The 16,320-nt window shown below is 37.6% G+C and overlaps 1 protein-coding gene across 1 annotated transcript in view; it reads left to right on the top strand.

The window, feature by feature from the left end:
• Positions 1 to 4,167: 4,167 nt before the first annotated feature.
• Positions 4,168 to 16,320, top strand: part of LOC119025497 (glycerol-3-phosphate dehydrogenase SDP6, mitochondrial-like) — a 98,816-nt gene continuing 86,663 nt past the window's right edge. Inside the window, exon 1 of the mRNA XM_037109100.1 lies at positions 4,168 to 4,314. The gene's annotated coding sequence lies outside the window, so the exon portion shown is untranslated. The remainder of the gene's footprint in view (positions 4,315 to 16,320) is intronic.

Here is a 16,320-nt window from a genome sequence, read left to right as displayed (position 1 = left end):
AACAACCAAGAAACAAATGGACACAGGTGAAAATATCCTCCAATACCCATATTGGTACTGAATGTATGCAATCACAAATTAACAACACCAGCCTTAGTCTAGTAGTAAGCCAATTTCCCCCAAACACCAAAAGAACTGTAATGTTATTTTTTTAATATTTTCTCCAAATGATATACTATAAAAATATGACAATGTAATGTAATGTAATGTGCCTGCTTTAAGGCTCACTTGGATATTTAAAGCTGAGCACAGCTGTCTGTCTTCAAATACTGCTAATGCAGAAACTGATTCATGAATCCATAATCTAAAATAATTATGAATTGTGGGTATGTTGTGCCATTGACTGTATATTTGAATCCTATGTAAGTGCAAGTTTATTAAAAAGAATAAATTGAATCACTAACCATAAGTGATATATGGCTGTCCTGGTAGTCCGTATGAATGTTTGAGCTATACATGTACTGTAAATAACATTTTGTATGCCTATTGAATCACGTGCTGGCCTGTACTACTCTGGAGGCAGTCTAGATTCTGTCCACTAGATGTCAGGGAGCTCCCAGTTTTGAAAACGAATTTACCAGCATCAGAGTCTCATTTGATCTGTACTCTTACCTTTAGTTTCATCAAAGAACTAAAGAAAAGTATGACATCTCATCATGTGTTAAATTAAAATTCCCCCATGTTAAAGTGATTTAAAAAAAAAAAAAGAAGAAGAAGACGAACATTTAAGTACAAAGTTCACCACACACACATTAGATTTTACATAAAAACGCTGATTATTCTGATAATTTCAAGTCAGAATGTTGTTAAGGGGCTGCTATTATCTAAGTCTTATTATTTTCAAGTTCTGTTATAGGTGAAGGAGTTTGTTACTTCTTGTCCTTCTTTCTTTCTACAGCAGCCACCAAAAGAGGGAGACATTCCATTAGAAATAAAGAAAAACACAAGCTCCATATCTAAAACCTCCAAATACTCCTGTCTCATGCAGTGTCTTGGTTCTCATTACCTTAAGCTCCAAAGATCATTAAGTTTATAAACCAAATCAGTCTGTGGATTATTGCATGTGTACATGTGTTTGTATGCTTCTTTTAAATTCCCTGACTATGCCCAACCCTGCCCTTGTAAAATTATAAACATTTTTGTGTTCTTGTATCTTAGAAAATGCCTCATAAGTTAGTCTGGAGTTCATTTGTGTGTGAAGCTGACCCAAGGAGTCATGTGTGACTGTAGTCAGAAGATGGCAATGGTGTCAGGTTATTGCTTGGCTGTCAGTGTTGGTGGGCCGGACAGGCGGCGGCTCCGCAGTGAGCAGGGCTCCTTTCTGCCTGCTGGAGATCTTGTACTGGCTGCTTGAGTCAGCCCTAAGCCGCTCTCCCCACGCAGGGCTCCCTTCACCATCGTTCACCTAAATCTGTCACACAGATTTGACACTGCGTCACTTGGAGTGCACTCTGAAATGACATATATATAATGTGGAATATTGTGCACATTTACAGCCTGGATTTCCCTTAGAGCATTAACGGTTTTCTTATTTTTTCATGATGTTATTTTTTTTTTTCTTGTTAGGAAAATAAGACTCAAGTTAAACAAATGTTTTAACACTAAATACAAATTGTTTTTATGTCCAAGCCCAAAATGTTAATATTAGGATTTCTGGTGTAATTATTTTTTTGCATCAGAGATGAATTTTAATTGTTAAATAAAACACAAAACAATAAAATCATTAAAATAAATCATTTTATTGAGGAGGGGGGTGGAGTGAGAGGTAAATTGTTTCATCATATCCAAAGAGCAGTTTACCGTGTTACCATATGGGGAGTTTTACAAACAGAGTGGTGTCTTTACATTTCTGTGGCCAGTCCAAATTTTACCGTCAAACGTTCAGCACGTTTAGGCCATAAACCTAACAACCCAAATCAGCTCAAATTAGGCTCATAGCTATTTAGGCATGAGGAATTACCCTAAATGCTGTCTCGCATATCTTTCCCTGTGAGGAAACAATTTACACTGATCCTGATTTTAGAATAAATTAATTTCCTCTTTCAGATTAGTGCTGGGTAGAAATGTGAATAAAGAAAGTGAACCAAATTAATAATTGAAATACATAAATATTGATCTTTTCCCTTGCAAATTATGTTAACATGTTAAATCTTGTTAATGTTTAATATCCATTTACAGAACACTTATCTGTGTATTTCCTCCTTTTGTTGAACACTTTAGATTAAATATGGACTTGATTTTATTATTTGTCACTCAGTAACGTGTATTTAAACACTGCTTTCCATTGACAGCTAAGTATTTTTAAGGTATTTGCAGTTATGATTTCCTAAAAGGATCTGTGCTTATTGAAGCTTATGCATCCAGCCATCTGCCTCTGTCTTTCTGTCGTGTGTTTCCTCGATAAGAAGCTCCTGCTTGGAGAAAGTTCTGCATTTAGAAAAGAGACCAGACATTGGACAGTGCCCATCACCCTGGGTTCACTCCTTCCCCTCATACGGCTTTTGCTCTGTCGCTTTCTTCTTCAGTATTTACTGGATAAAGTGGGAGCAACTGGCCTTGGTGGCCAGTAAGAAGGATTTTCTCTCCCCAGCTGATGTGGCTTTGCCTATTTGGGCTGCAGAAAGTGGCTCGAAAACTGGGTTGTGGTTTAGGGTTCTCGAGACATAATGTGTCAGGTTTTAAGTGACAAACTATATAACTGTGCTGTATGATATACCCTAAAGATGTTTGGAGAGAGAGAGAGAGAGAGAGATATATATATATATATATATATATATATATATATATATATATATATATATATATATATATATATATATATATATATATATATATATATATATATATATATATATATATATATATATATATATATATATATATATATATGAGGTAGCTTTAAACAGTTTCTGTTTTTAAATACTGTGTATGTTTGTGTCTCCAGAAACAGGTTGAAGACGATCATTAAGATTCCCTTATCTGGTTGTAAATGAGAAGTCACGGACATTTCCTCCTTTGGGAATCTTCACCCCTTTGAAAAGAGAATAGAGGTTAAAAATCTGCTAAACGAGTTAGCAGCAAGCAGGATCCTTCTCCTCCACAGGTAATGAGTTTGATTAATTTTTGACCTTTGGAAACTTTTCACTCCTTTTTAAGCCCCCTTTTATATTTTCCCACCCTGGGATAATAAGGAGCTGTGTTCTACAGGGCTTTTTTCACTGAGGACTTAAAAGGAGCACATTGTTTGCACATGAATTACATAGGTCTGTAGTGGCCAAAGTGGAAATGGCAATTATATTGATTATCATCAAAATTTGTTCATATACAGTAATTTTAGATTTGAATGCATTCATCAAACATTTATGTAGTTTATAGAAATCTAGGTGCATGTTAGTATTTATGTTTTAGATACTTTTATAACTTAAAGGATGACTAAAAAACTTTTTGGCCTACAAATAATAATGCAGGGGATGCTTATTTTCTCACACAGGTGTTTAGAAATCCTCTCTCTGATAAATCATGATTTGTAAACTTACCCATAGACAGCGGTGACAGGTTTCCTCTGATAATGTAGAAAAATGGGGAAAGAGAGGGCCGGGCTTAAGTAGAGCTGTGATTTAGAGCAGAGAGATGCAGCATCTCTCCTTTCCAGTGGAGGCCCTCCTGGGTTTGATTTAATTCTCTCCTTGCACTATTAAAAAGGCCTTCTACTCTCTTCACTGCATGCACCTTGCTGTCATAACTGGCACAAAATCATTTATCAATGCCGCTTGCAGGCAGTGCAACTAAGGCCTTTCGCAGTGTATGTTTTTCCATTATTGATTGTGTACGTAATGCTTGAAGAAGTACAAAGATGGGTCCCCTCCTGTGTTGGAATGACCATATTAGGCCAATAGATGAGGGAACTTTTTCTGCTTCATCTACGAATCCATATAGCAATCATCATTCCTGCTGGGAAGGAAACTTTGTTCTTAAAATGATTGTTTGTTTTTTTTTCCCATTTCACTGTTGTCTCACCGGCCGCTGCACTCAACAGTGATCCTGCACTGGACATATGATGAGCAGTTATTTGGTGCAATAAACTGAGAGGCAGTGAATGTCAGTGTCCCCCTTTGTTGTTTAATTTATTTTCTTTTCAAAGTGAAGGGAGGTGTCCTTGCTGTGAGAGTTAGTCATTGATGTGGCTATAGTTAGTCCATCCCCTGCTGAGACTGACTGTTGGAGATGCTACTTCCTCCCTCTGGCTCGTTCATGGCTTCCTTTGCCCGGGACCATCGCCTCGCTCCCTCTGTTTGGCTTCATTTTGTATGGGGGGTAAGTGCACTTGATCAAGAACAAAAGATATAAGTGTGAAGTACAGCCGAGTCGCAGTTCCAAGAGTCACACTGCTCTGGGGTCAAACAAAGTCCCGTAACCTTCTCAACAAAGCAGACACTCTTGAGACTTGTGCTGTTGGGAGATAGCTGAGATCAGTGTGTCTGCTTCTTTTTAAAAGTGTTAAATCAAATAATTGTCGTGTACTGTAGCATGTTGCATAACAACCCTTTAGCCCAGAATAGGCATTATGCATTTAGATAACACTTACATGGTCCTTACAGTTTAATAAAGTTGTTGATGATATCAGACTGGACATTTAAGAAAAGCTTAAATGCTTGTTTATGTGCTTACATTATTAATGTGGTTGTATATCAGACACACTGGGTGCTTAAATCTTTTTTCACAAAAGTGTATTTCAAAGGGAAGGGCAAAAAAGAATTTACTGTGAAGTCGTGAGAGGTGTAATTGCTGGATGTTGATCTTATCCATTGAACGAGCTTCATTTGTTATATTTAAGGTTATAATGATACTAAATTGTTTTATCAACAACTAGCTAATGGTCTTATCAGCAATTGACAAACTCTCTGCTCGATAAGCTTAAGGTAAATGGAAAGAATCTATTACAGGCTGAGAGCCCTTTATCTCAGCTGTCTGAAATATTGACACTTACAGTAATTTGTCCCCATTTTCTATTGATTTCTTGTTTGGCTACCAGGTTATGCTGTAAACAGGGTAAATAATGACAGATTTGATCATAGCTCCCTTCATCTACACTTAGCTGGCTGGGATGCTGACAAAGTTCACTCATCAGCTGCATAACTAATGAAGACTCTGCTGAATGGCAATCACTGTCATTTGGGCTTGTCAATGGAGGCGCGGTCAGTGGTGACATCTCTCAGAAACGGAGCGGGCGCGTTGTAGATGCTAAAGGAAGTCTCGTTGACCCCTGAAGATGTTGATCAGAGCTGGCAAGGGATGTGTTAGTTTGATAATTGTAATTCATAAGTCAGATGAAAGGAGGCGTGGCTTTTTTGGAGCAGTGTGTTGAAATCAGAGAAACAAGTCTTGGAAAAAAAACTTCAGTTAGAAGTACAGTTTACAATATTCAAGAGCAACATGTGTTTATGAAACCGCGTGAAAACTTCATATCATGATTATAGTGACCTATATCATCATGATATGAATGATGAATGTTATTGTGGTGTTTAAGAAGGTGCTGAAAATGTTCAAAATGAACATTAGAAAATGTTGTTGCCTCCTTTTGCAATAAGTTTTTTTTTCCTGCATGTTCTGCAGAGAGGGTGATCACGATCAGAATTATACTCTTATAAAAACCAGAATACCCAAATTATGATCACACACGTCAGATGTAGGTCTCCTAGATGGCTGAAAAAACTCCAGATCGATGTGACTGCCTTTTCCACAGTTTATCAATGTGCATTTCAAAACAAATGCAAGTTCCATGCTACACTTTAGAACTGCTGTAGACCTTTAAGTCTAGTTAAGGCTGGACAGTATTTATTGTGAGTCTTTTTAAAGCCTACATGCATTTGATGATGATTTAAAATTTGAAACTGAAAACCATACCAGAATTTTACTGTGGTTTATTGTGAAACCAGTAACCATTTTATCTTACATTTATGAGACCAAAGTCACTATTACATAGTCTAAAATTTTGATATAGACACAACATGATATGGCATAAGTGTTGTTTCCTGGTTTTAAAGGCTGCATTACTCTAAATTCATATGATTTTCTGAATTTACCAGACTGCTCTACTTGTTCTAATAGTGGCCCTTACCCATTTACATCACTGATGATAATATATTAAAAATCTCATTGTGTTGTGAAAGTAACAACAAACATTCCTACAATATTGCTAGAATGTCAGTATTGAGGTTTGTTTGTCATACCTTGATATTTCATTTTGTCCAAGCATTTCTTAAGGGGTTTTGAAGAGATTTTTGAAGATATTCTGGTCCAATGTGTGACTGCAAAGGCCATATAACCCAGCTCGAGTCAGAGGAAAGTCTCTGTTAATTTGCCAGCCTCTTATGTATTGTATTATTAGTGCAAATCTGTTGTATTTAATATCTGTAATAGTTTTAAGCTCATGCATATTCCTGCACCATAAATGAATTGCTCTTCTGGAGTAAACGTGGAAAGTTTTAAACTCCCCTATTTATTTTGAAGATCTGTGCTCACAACTATGATGTCTTTCCTGGGTTTTATCATGTCTATATCACCGTCTGGAATGCGTTGGTAAGCCGGGCCTCCAAGGGCTAGCATATAGCTCTCTCTGCTGGCTTTGTACAGGATGAAGAAGTCATAATCCTCAAACAGACTTAAATTCCTCCAGAAAGGCTCTTGATCCTGAATCCACTCATTTTCTTCAAACAACCAGGCCCAAAAGAGAAGAGATATTTGGGCATGGCTGAAATCCTTGATTGAAATCTGCTACAAGTGGGCACAGACACACGTGCACACCTGTACATGTGCAATACACACACATGTGCACGCACAACCACACAAACAACCCCCGCGCGCACATAAATACATGCACATGCACCTCCCCAGCCGTCGCCTGCTGTCGGCGAGAGCCTGGACCAGGTTGTTGAGAGGGCCTCTCTGAGCTCTTATTAAAAGGTAAACTTCTCTAAGGCCAGGGAATCATGTCAATCACAGGTTGTGTTTTCGCACTGAGCCCAAAGCCTGCTCTCTCCACCCTGTCAGACGCTGTTATCACCCTCAAAGCCATATCAGAATGCTGTTTGTTCTGCGCTTTAGTTTCACCCACACAGTGGATTCAGAAAAGGTACAGGTCTATTTGATAGTGTATATTTCATTGCCGGAGAGAGACTGTGTTTGTCTTGCTGTGTTTGTCAGCTCATATTTGAGCTGAGGGTTCCTATTAAAACTAAACACCATATCAGAGGAATATTGCCACCGCCAGGCTCTTCTAAAGCGCATATTGAGTCCATGGAGTGTGGAAGCAATTTAGTTGTAGCATAGTTTATAAGTCTTATGCTTGTGATGTTTATATTTACTCTTGATTCTAATTTATTTACACACAGTAGCCTCCTCCTACATATTTCATATACTGTAATAATTTCTTAAGTTTTATTCTCGTTTCTGATTCCCCCCCAAAAATACCTTGTTTGCACTTTCAATTATTTATCAAAACCCTAAGAGAATGTAGCTATTTTTCATTGAGTAGCATTGCTCAAGTCCAAGTCATTTAGTCAGCTAAGAATTTAAAACTTAGAATTTGTTACTATTACTCTCATTATGCTCAGTACACTGTACGTTTGAGATGACTGAGGAAGGTCGTGTTTTACTGGTAAGACGAGATCAGCACATCAACAGTGTGATATGTTCATTCATTCACACGTATAGAACACCAGTTTGACTCTTTTACATTAACTTGATTGATTCATAATTAGTCTGATTTGAATTTGTGGATTTAGATCAGAGAATCTGTCCGTTATATTTGTGCAGCCTTACTTATCTTTTAAACTTGAGCTTTTGAAATCACAATAATCATTCTCTGGACATTTTGTTGTTAGTTGATCGCAAAGTCTGAACTGAACTGGGAAAGAAAGACTTTGGCTTTCTGCACCTACTGCATGACTACAGTAATCTGGACTTCAAAACATTGAAGTTCAAAACGTTGTATCACTGATCCTGGGCTGTTATGATCAGATTTTCACTATATGATTATCGTGGCCAAACAGATTGACAATTATTTACACAATATCCTTAATCCATGTTTCAATATCACTTTTATCATGAATATTGTGAAACTGTCTCACAACACTCTGCCCTGAACAATTTTAAAGCTATGTTGAAATTCATCAAGTCGAGATTTTCTCCAAATGCTTATTGTATTCACTCCAATGAATGTGTTGCCAGTTAATTTACTGTTGTAACTCTGTGTTGCTGCTTTCGTCAACCAGGTTGTAAAAGACATTCTTGACCTCACTGTGACAAACCGGCTTACATAAAGGTTACATCAAAAGTAAAAAGCACTTGCTGCAAGTTAATAATCATTGTCCAATAAATGTACTGTAAGATATCAACACTTCTCTAAAATAGATATTCATCTTTTGGGGGGAATATAATCTGCCCTGGATTAGGAAAATGTTACGGTTTTTAGTAATCTGTAAACCTAAAAACTGACTCTTTTTTTTATCCTTTTTAATCCTGTTAATCTGGATAATGAGCTACATATCTTTTATGTACTTTCTGATATCAGTGTGAATTAATTACCGCAAATACTTGCCTGATCCTCCTCATTCACCCACCTATGGATAAGGAAAACAATGGTGAAGCAGCGAGGCTTTTCCAGTCATTAGTAAGTTTGCTGGACAAACTGCAGGATCTAACACTGTGGGTGGCTGGGGAAATAAAAAGGTACTTACGCTAGTATTGACCTTGTTGCTGGACCTACTGCTGTTTGCTCTGTGGCCAGGCCTTCACAACAGACATGCGCACACACCCACACATACATTATATTATTATTTTGCATGCATGTCAGAGAGAAAAACAGTGAGTGATGAGGGATGAAAACAGTATTTGTTTTCCAGTACTGTCAGGCAGTCTCGTCTTCCATAAGATGCATAACAACAACAAAAACAAGCAGGCTGATTAAAACAAAGTAATTATAAACGCATGGAGAAACTCAAAGTAAACTTTTTTTCATAGATGTGTTTTAGTTCATGCTTTACTGCTGGGAAACAAAATAAAAATGATAAGAACAAAAAAACTGAAATATGTTCATTAGTATTGCAAACGATACTGTACTCCTTTCTGTTCAAGAATCCGTATCTGTATATGAGAAAACAGTCCAAGAAGGTTTGCGGTGGAGCGCCATGTAAACATCCCATTACTGCAACTCCGGCTGATTAACATATGATTGTAATTCATCATATCATGTGCAGCTGGTGACATCTCGCAGTAGCATTTATTCCATGTTGATACATGCCTTTGGTTCCTTTTTGACAACTCAAAACAAACAGATTGCAAGCTGTCGCTACATTTGCTCAAGATGAATGGAGAAAATGAATTGGGAAATCAGGTGTGTCAGGTGATTAGCACAATCATGCCTGAGATCCTTGTGGAATCTTGGAGTAACTTGGTGTATTTGGATCAACACTGTCAGTGCAGACAGAATCATGTGAACAATCTACGATATCGGAACCACATAACATTGCAATCTAATGTGTATAGCCAAGGACTGCCGTTATGATATCAAGGTTTTTGTATGACGCATCACCAAAATCAGAGGACTACAACATTGTGATTGATACACAGTGATGAATCGTTCATATAATGTAATTGATTTGCTGTTAAAGCTTCATTTTCTTCCATTATATTTGTTAGCGTAGAATAGACTATAGACTTGTTGACAATTGTGATTTTGATATTTAAGGATTTGCCAACACGTAATTATTATTATTTATATCATTATTTTTAAACATAGCTTTTTAAAACGTGTTTTGGCCTTTTTTACACAGGTAAACTGTTTTCTAGGTTGCTGAAAATGGACCTGTTGGAAAGCGTCATTTGCAAATGTGATCTCAGATCATGTGTTATAATTCCCCTTGGTATTTGAGTTCGTACTTGGACACAAATGGATGTTGAAATTCAGTGATGGACAAGAAAGACTAAAACTACTCAAAACATTTTCTTTATGGAAATAGCATTATCCAGAATGATTCCGTAAAGAGCAGTATATCTCACTGCCTCATGCGTTTTGTTTTGTTTGCATGGGAAAATAAATAAATACATTTCTTCAACAAGGTAACACTGCTTTTCTTTTGTAAGCCTGTCATCATAACTTTCGGGTAACATCCAGAGATACATCAGAGAGTGAAAGGAGGTTGTGCGGACATGACTAAATGTAATGTGAATAAAACATTACCTAGTCTGTCTGAGTCACTATCAGATACATTTCCATCAGCAATGGTGGTTGCTTAACAATGAAGACAACTCCCATGATCCCACTCTATTTACAGCTAGTGGCATAAATTGCATACTTACTATTTTACAGTTGAAAACTAAATTTCGCCCTACTTGACTGACTATGTATTAGACACACTGAATATGTCTTGGCATTTTTGTACTGCGGTATGTTATTAGTTATTGGCCAACATACACTGTGGGCATGCTATCTGCCAAAGACATGTCTGTGATAAGCTCATGAGCTCATATAATCCTTTTACAAATATAAACAGACCTGTATTTTCAATTGTTATCAACTGATTTAAACAAAAAAAAAAAATGCTTTTGTTCCACAGAAGTCAAACAATGACAATTATAAAATTATGACATTTAGATAACTTGATATACTTAAACTCTGATTTAGATACAAAAAAACAGACTCGGCATTAAAGTAGGCTTTGATCTACATGAACATTGTGGAATTTCTGCTGAAAAGAAAGTTTACTTTATATGGTGACTTTTTAATCAAACTGTGAGGGTGAACCCTGTAATATGTATCATTAAAAAAAGGATAGATGGATTTCTAATTAAATCAGTATCTTTATGTCAGACTACTGAAATAACAAAGCCAAACCTTCCAGTTGTCAGTCACTTTCTGTGCAAAGATGTCCTTTATGTGTTGAAGTTTTAACAGGCACAAGTAAAGAGGCCGAGTGTTGATGCTGGCTACCAAATCCTGTGTGTCTTACACTCTGCTTGTCTTCGCAATGTGGGAATTTGTATCATTTGGGACACTGGCGGTGCAGCTCTGTTGTGCAGCGGTCTCAGGATAGTAATGGGACGCAGTCACCAGGGAACCCCTTGAGTGTGTGCACTGAGGGAAAACTGACAGGAGCAGAAGAGAGAGCAGAGAGATTCAAACGAGTGAGCAATAGTGAGGGAAATGGAGAAGCATTTGTATGGTCTTCTCTGCCACTGAAGTTGTAAAATGGAAACATATTTCTCCCCTGACAGCTACAGTAGATCTTACCCCCTGAGTTGAGCTGCTTATGATGTTGTGCGGTGTAGAGGTGGACCGCAGGGGTGTCCCAGAGGCTTGTTGTTTCTTGTCAGAGATTAGATTGAACCAAGCGGCTCTGGTTCATACTCATGCCTGAGAGAAGCAAGAACTCCCTGTCACTGACCACAACCTCTGAGCTTTGCTCTGTATTACTGCATCTAGATTTATTTCCTATCGTAGAATAGAATATATGTTATTTTCAAATAGGCTCAACCCACCTTGGGGGGTTCCCATACTGCTGAATATGTGTTAACTGTGGCACACTGGTGCATTTCTGGCCATTGGGAATGAAGACAAAGCTACATGTTTCTCAGTTTTTCCATTTCCCAGTAAGTCTGCTTGGAGATTATAAACCATTGAAAATAATCAGAAGTCATTGGAAAGGGACTAAATGGACGTCCTATTGTATTTGTTCACCAAACTTTACTAGAAAAAGAGAAAGTGATGCCAAACTTACAGTTGGAGGTATTTTTTTCCTTAATTTATTAGAGATTATGTCAACATGTCAAAATGTTATGTCATGTCTCTTTATGATGTGAACATCTTACTGTCTGGATTGTTAGGAAGCACTTGTTCTTTATGTCAATTCACACAACAATGTGACAGGAACACAGTGATTTGGCAAAGTAATTGATTTTCTTTCATCAGCTGGGAAAAGTGTTTTAAAAATTATTAGAGGTGTGAGGAAAAGGGACCTGAAATTTCTGTTTGATGCAACTTTCCTGAAATGTTTTTTTTAAAATGTACAGTATACATTATTATTGGGCAGTATGAACCTAAAAAATCAATGATAATGATGTTATTGACAGGATACCAAAAATCTGGTTTTTAATTCACAAAAGCTGTTGAGCTCTCATCACAGGATCTTTGGCTTTCCTTATACTCAGCAAGGTGCTTCTGCTTGATGTGACAATATAAGTTTGCTGTTTTGCTCCCTTTTGGCATTAACGTCTTCTTGTGTTTGTGGTTCTGTTGCTTGATGGTTTCTTGTACATCTAGTCTTTTGTGACTAAACCACTGAAGTTGCTCCATTTTTTTGGAAGTACCTCCACCATGGTGGAGCTTGCCGTACTGTTTCTTTTTAATCACACATTTGATATTAAACATTTATTAAACTGTTTTAAAGACCTGGGGTGTCATTTCAACAATCAAATTTAGATCTATCCTCCCAAAAATCCTCAAAACAAATTCATAATTTACAAAGTTTTAAGTTCCCTGGGTGGTGTCAGTCTTGAGGGTTTTGGGGAATTGTATTTCATGATTGCCTTCAGACTGTACTTATGTAAATGGCACTGTAATTGTCGGGTAATAGAGATTTTTAGAAATCACCCCCTTTGCTGTAATAATCAATTTGATGCATGCATGTCTGCTCTGTGAGGGAAGAGGTTAGCTGTCCCCCTTAGTTTTAGACAGAAGGTTTAAGGAGGGATCCACTGAAGGCATCTGTCAGTGAGGTAAAGAGCGCTGACAGCCATACGTCATCTCTGCCTGGTGCAGGCCCCTGTATTTAAAAGAGTACGGCAGTCAAAAGCCCATAAAAGTGAGTGACTCCTCGGGAGCATCTGCCACTGCATGCAGGGAGGAGATTCAATGTGAAAAAGGGGAGATAATGTGCTCACTCACTAATGGGCACCCGACTAGACACAGGCTCATTTTTCACATCATGTCATCTGTAAGGTTTGAATAAAAGTAATGGCCACAATGAGCCTGGATCTCTCCCAGCCATTATGGCTTTTGCTTCCTCACTTTTATTTGTGTTGACTTGTACAGTCGGAGGAGATGACAGTCTCTGGGTCTGTGGATCAGTCAGAGTGATGATCTGCACTGCTCTCCTCTGCTGCTGCTGACAGGTCCCTTCTCTCTGGCAGGCATGTGAGGCCAGAATGCCGCACTACGTCATATCAAATGCTGTAATCTGACAGAATAAAGGGATTTGCGCACTGGGGACATCACAAACTCTGTCTTTTGTAATTTTCTGACAGAGACAGAAGGGGGAAACGAAGGGGTTTCTACAGCGTCATGTAGTAAGAATTAGTGTCAGTCAAAGTTAAGTGGCTATTTTAAGATAAATAGGAGAGGATTTTCATGGCATGTTTTGGGGCATTGGGCTTTTAAAAGACTATGCTAATGTGAGTAGATACTGATTGGTCATTGGATGTTTTCATTTCCTGAACATTCAGAGTCGCAGGGCACAGCGTGTCTAAATATCCATTCTGAAAAGGTTAGTGCGTAATTAACGCTTAAATTCACTGCCACTGTCAGCCATGTTCAGTTCAGAATAACAATAGATGCTCAGATGGTTATCTTTATGTCTTTAAGATTCACTAATCTTGAAGAAATATAATAATAATAATAATAATAATAATAATAATAATAATAATAATAATAATAATGTTTCTGTTGTATTTGTACTTCAGGTGACTTGCATTACGCACTCACTGAATGCATGTAGAAAAGTGAATAATAATATTAAATACATATATATTTTATGCTTCATAAATTACTTTTAAAATAAAGGACTGTTTTGTGTCAGCCCCTATAAAATGGAAAGATGGGTGAGAAAACAAGTGATTTCCTTATTAGGTTCAGGAGTCAAAGGCCTTATTCCAGAGCTGTGGGTTTCAAGAGCCTAGAAGATTAAGACATATATTGGATTCATGATGGAGGCCACAAAGTTCATTTTTCAAAATAAAACAGAATATTATTCACAGTCCTTTTAAAATTCAGATTGCCAGCTGACCTGTGACTTGGAAGTAGTGTATTACATTTTCAATGAGCTGCCGCTATGTCACCAGAAGGAAAAATCCCATTTCTTGCTCCTCTGCCAGGGGAATTATGGGATTAGACCAACCACAGTTTAAGGAACTATGAGAGAAACAAAGATACTGTAAAATTTAATTTTGCCAGATCAGCTTTTGCTTTGTTTTTCTCTCTTGTTCATCTCTTTTACTGCAGGCTGCATCACTGTGTTAATTCTTGAAAGCAATGGTAGAGAGACAGATATCTTATTGTGAGTCGTACTGAGACAACACTGTAGTGAGGGGGAAACGAAAACACTCCTGCTTTGTAAGGCAGTGAAAATCTCCCACCGGTGATATTATAAGAGACACATGCACACAGCTCTGGCTGATTTTCATATATATTAAAATCACTACCTACTGTGGCATATGAAATTGTTCAAACCACTAAGGCCTAAGCTTACCATTGGAACTTCTGCTTCTCTTTGATTCAGATTTTCCTCTCGATTCTCTGACCCTAAAAAAAGGTGGCCAATAATCTCATTCACACACTGTTTCCATCATAGACCCCCACGTACCCTACATAAGACCATAGAAGTAATATTGACATTGTTCAGCTGCATAAAAAGTTGCATGTCATACACAAATATTATGAAAAGTTAACGCTGTCCTCCAGGCTATATGCACTCAAAGCTGCCAGTACAATAGAAATCTCCATTTAAAGCTTCCCCCAGGACTGTTGAAATCTGTTTATACTTGCACAGAAATATCAATATAATATTCAGCTCAAATTCTAATTTTACTCTTACACTGCTGATGGCTTTGAGATATTGAGTGGGTATGTAGAGCATAATCAGTCAATAGACCTGGTGGAAGGCTGCACCACACATGGTAATAAAGCTACAACTTCAGCATGGTGAGCTCATTCCCATAGTACCCCCCATCCAACCCCCATCTCCCTGCACCAATGCCTGCCTCATCACTCCACACAAAATATCCCACCCTTAATTGGTCTGTGCTCCTCCAACATGTTTGTAATGAAAAAGCAGCACATAATTCTTAGTTTGTTGGCTGGCAGAGCCCAATTTACAAAAGTGGAGGTTGGTGATAAGCAGAGACAGTACGGCTGTGGAGTGCTCAGAACAATGAATCACCCCGCTGCCAGGGTTGAGCAGAATATAATTGAGTCCAACATCTCTGAGCACTTTCACCATAATTAATGATAATCTGTAACAGAGGAATCTGAGATTCCAGTTCACAGAACTGTTTAATTAGGCCCAGTAATGAAAGCACAGGCACTACAAGAATATGGCCGGCCTCATGATTAATGATTTGTGCTACTGAACACAAAAGTGCTGCACCGTTAACTCCAACGGATGCTGCTGTGTCTCCCTGGCATTTACAGAACACGAAAATACATATGGAGCTGTTTGCATCCCCTATATAAAACAGGATAAATACTATGTTGTTGTTTTTTTCCTATATGCATATGCTCCTGTTTTTATTATTTAATGCTCTGGATTAGCAAAAACATCTTTCACCTCTACTGGAATGATTACATTTAAGAAATAAACTGACAAATATCCTTTTTGCATTACAATGAATACAATTATGATTTCTTTCTGTGTATATTAATATATCACGCTCATCAGTTTTGACAGATTGGTTTAGTTCATTGTAAATGGCCAAAAAAAGCCAGATTTAATTAAGCTATAAATTGCACAATACTATGATAGGAAATAGACTTGTAAGCAAGATACAGATTTTTTTGATATGCAGCTGATGAAAGTGCAGTAGCAGGTATTTTTATATGGTCATCATGAGGAATTGTCAACATCATAGACTTAAAGATTTAAATTGTGTTTTGTTAAAAATGTGTGGTGGGAAACACCTTTTCAAACTGAATATGGATTAAAAAGGTGTATAGACTACACCAGCCAGTAAAACCACTTCATTTTTATACAGTTGCAATAAAGCTCCCTGCAAAAAGATTGGCGTGTGACAGAAAAATAATGCGCTGTACCATTCACTCAAGTAATAAAAAGGACATAAGAATTGAGGTCTTTTACTTAAAAGTATGGATTACATTATTGAATGGAATGCTCCAGCTCCTGTTTGTGCCTCGCAGGCATCTTTGTGGTTATTTCCTGGTAGTATAGCCAGACTTCTGCTACTTCATAACACAGCAGCAGGCTAGGCTGTGCAGTGGCTATGTGCTAGACTGGCTCCACCTTTTAAATGGATCTCATGAAATGCACAGTA

Source organism: Acanthopagrus latus, chromosome 9 (assembly GCF_904848185.1).
Source record: "Acanthopagrus latus isolate v.2019 chromosome 9, fAcaLat1.1, whole genome shotgun sequence".
NCBI lineage: Eukaryota > Metazoa > Chordata > Actinopteri > Spariformes > Sparidae > Acanthopagrus > Acanthopagrus latus.
This window is presented reverse-complemented; position numbering and strand designations above follow the sequence as displayed.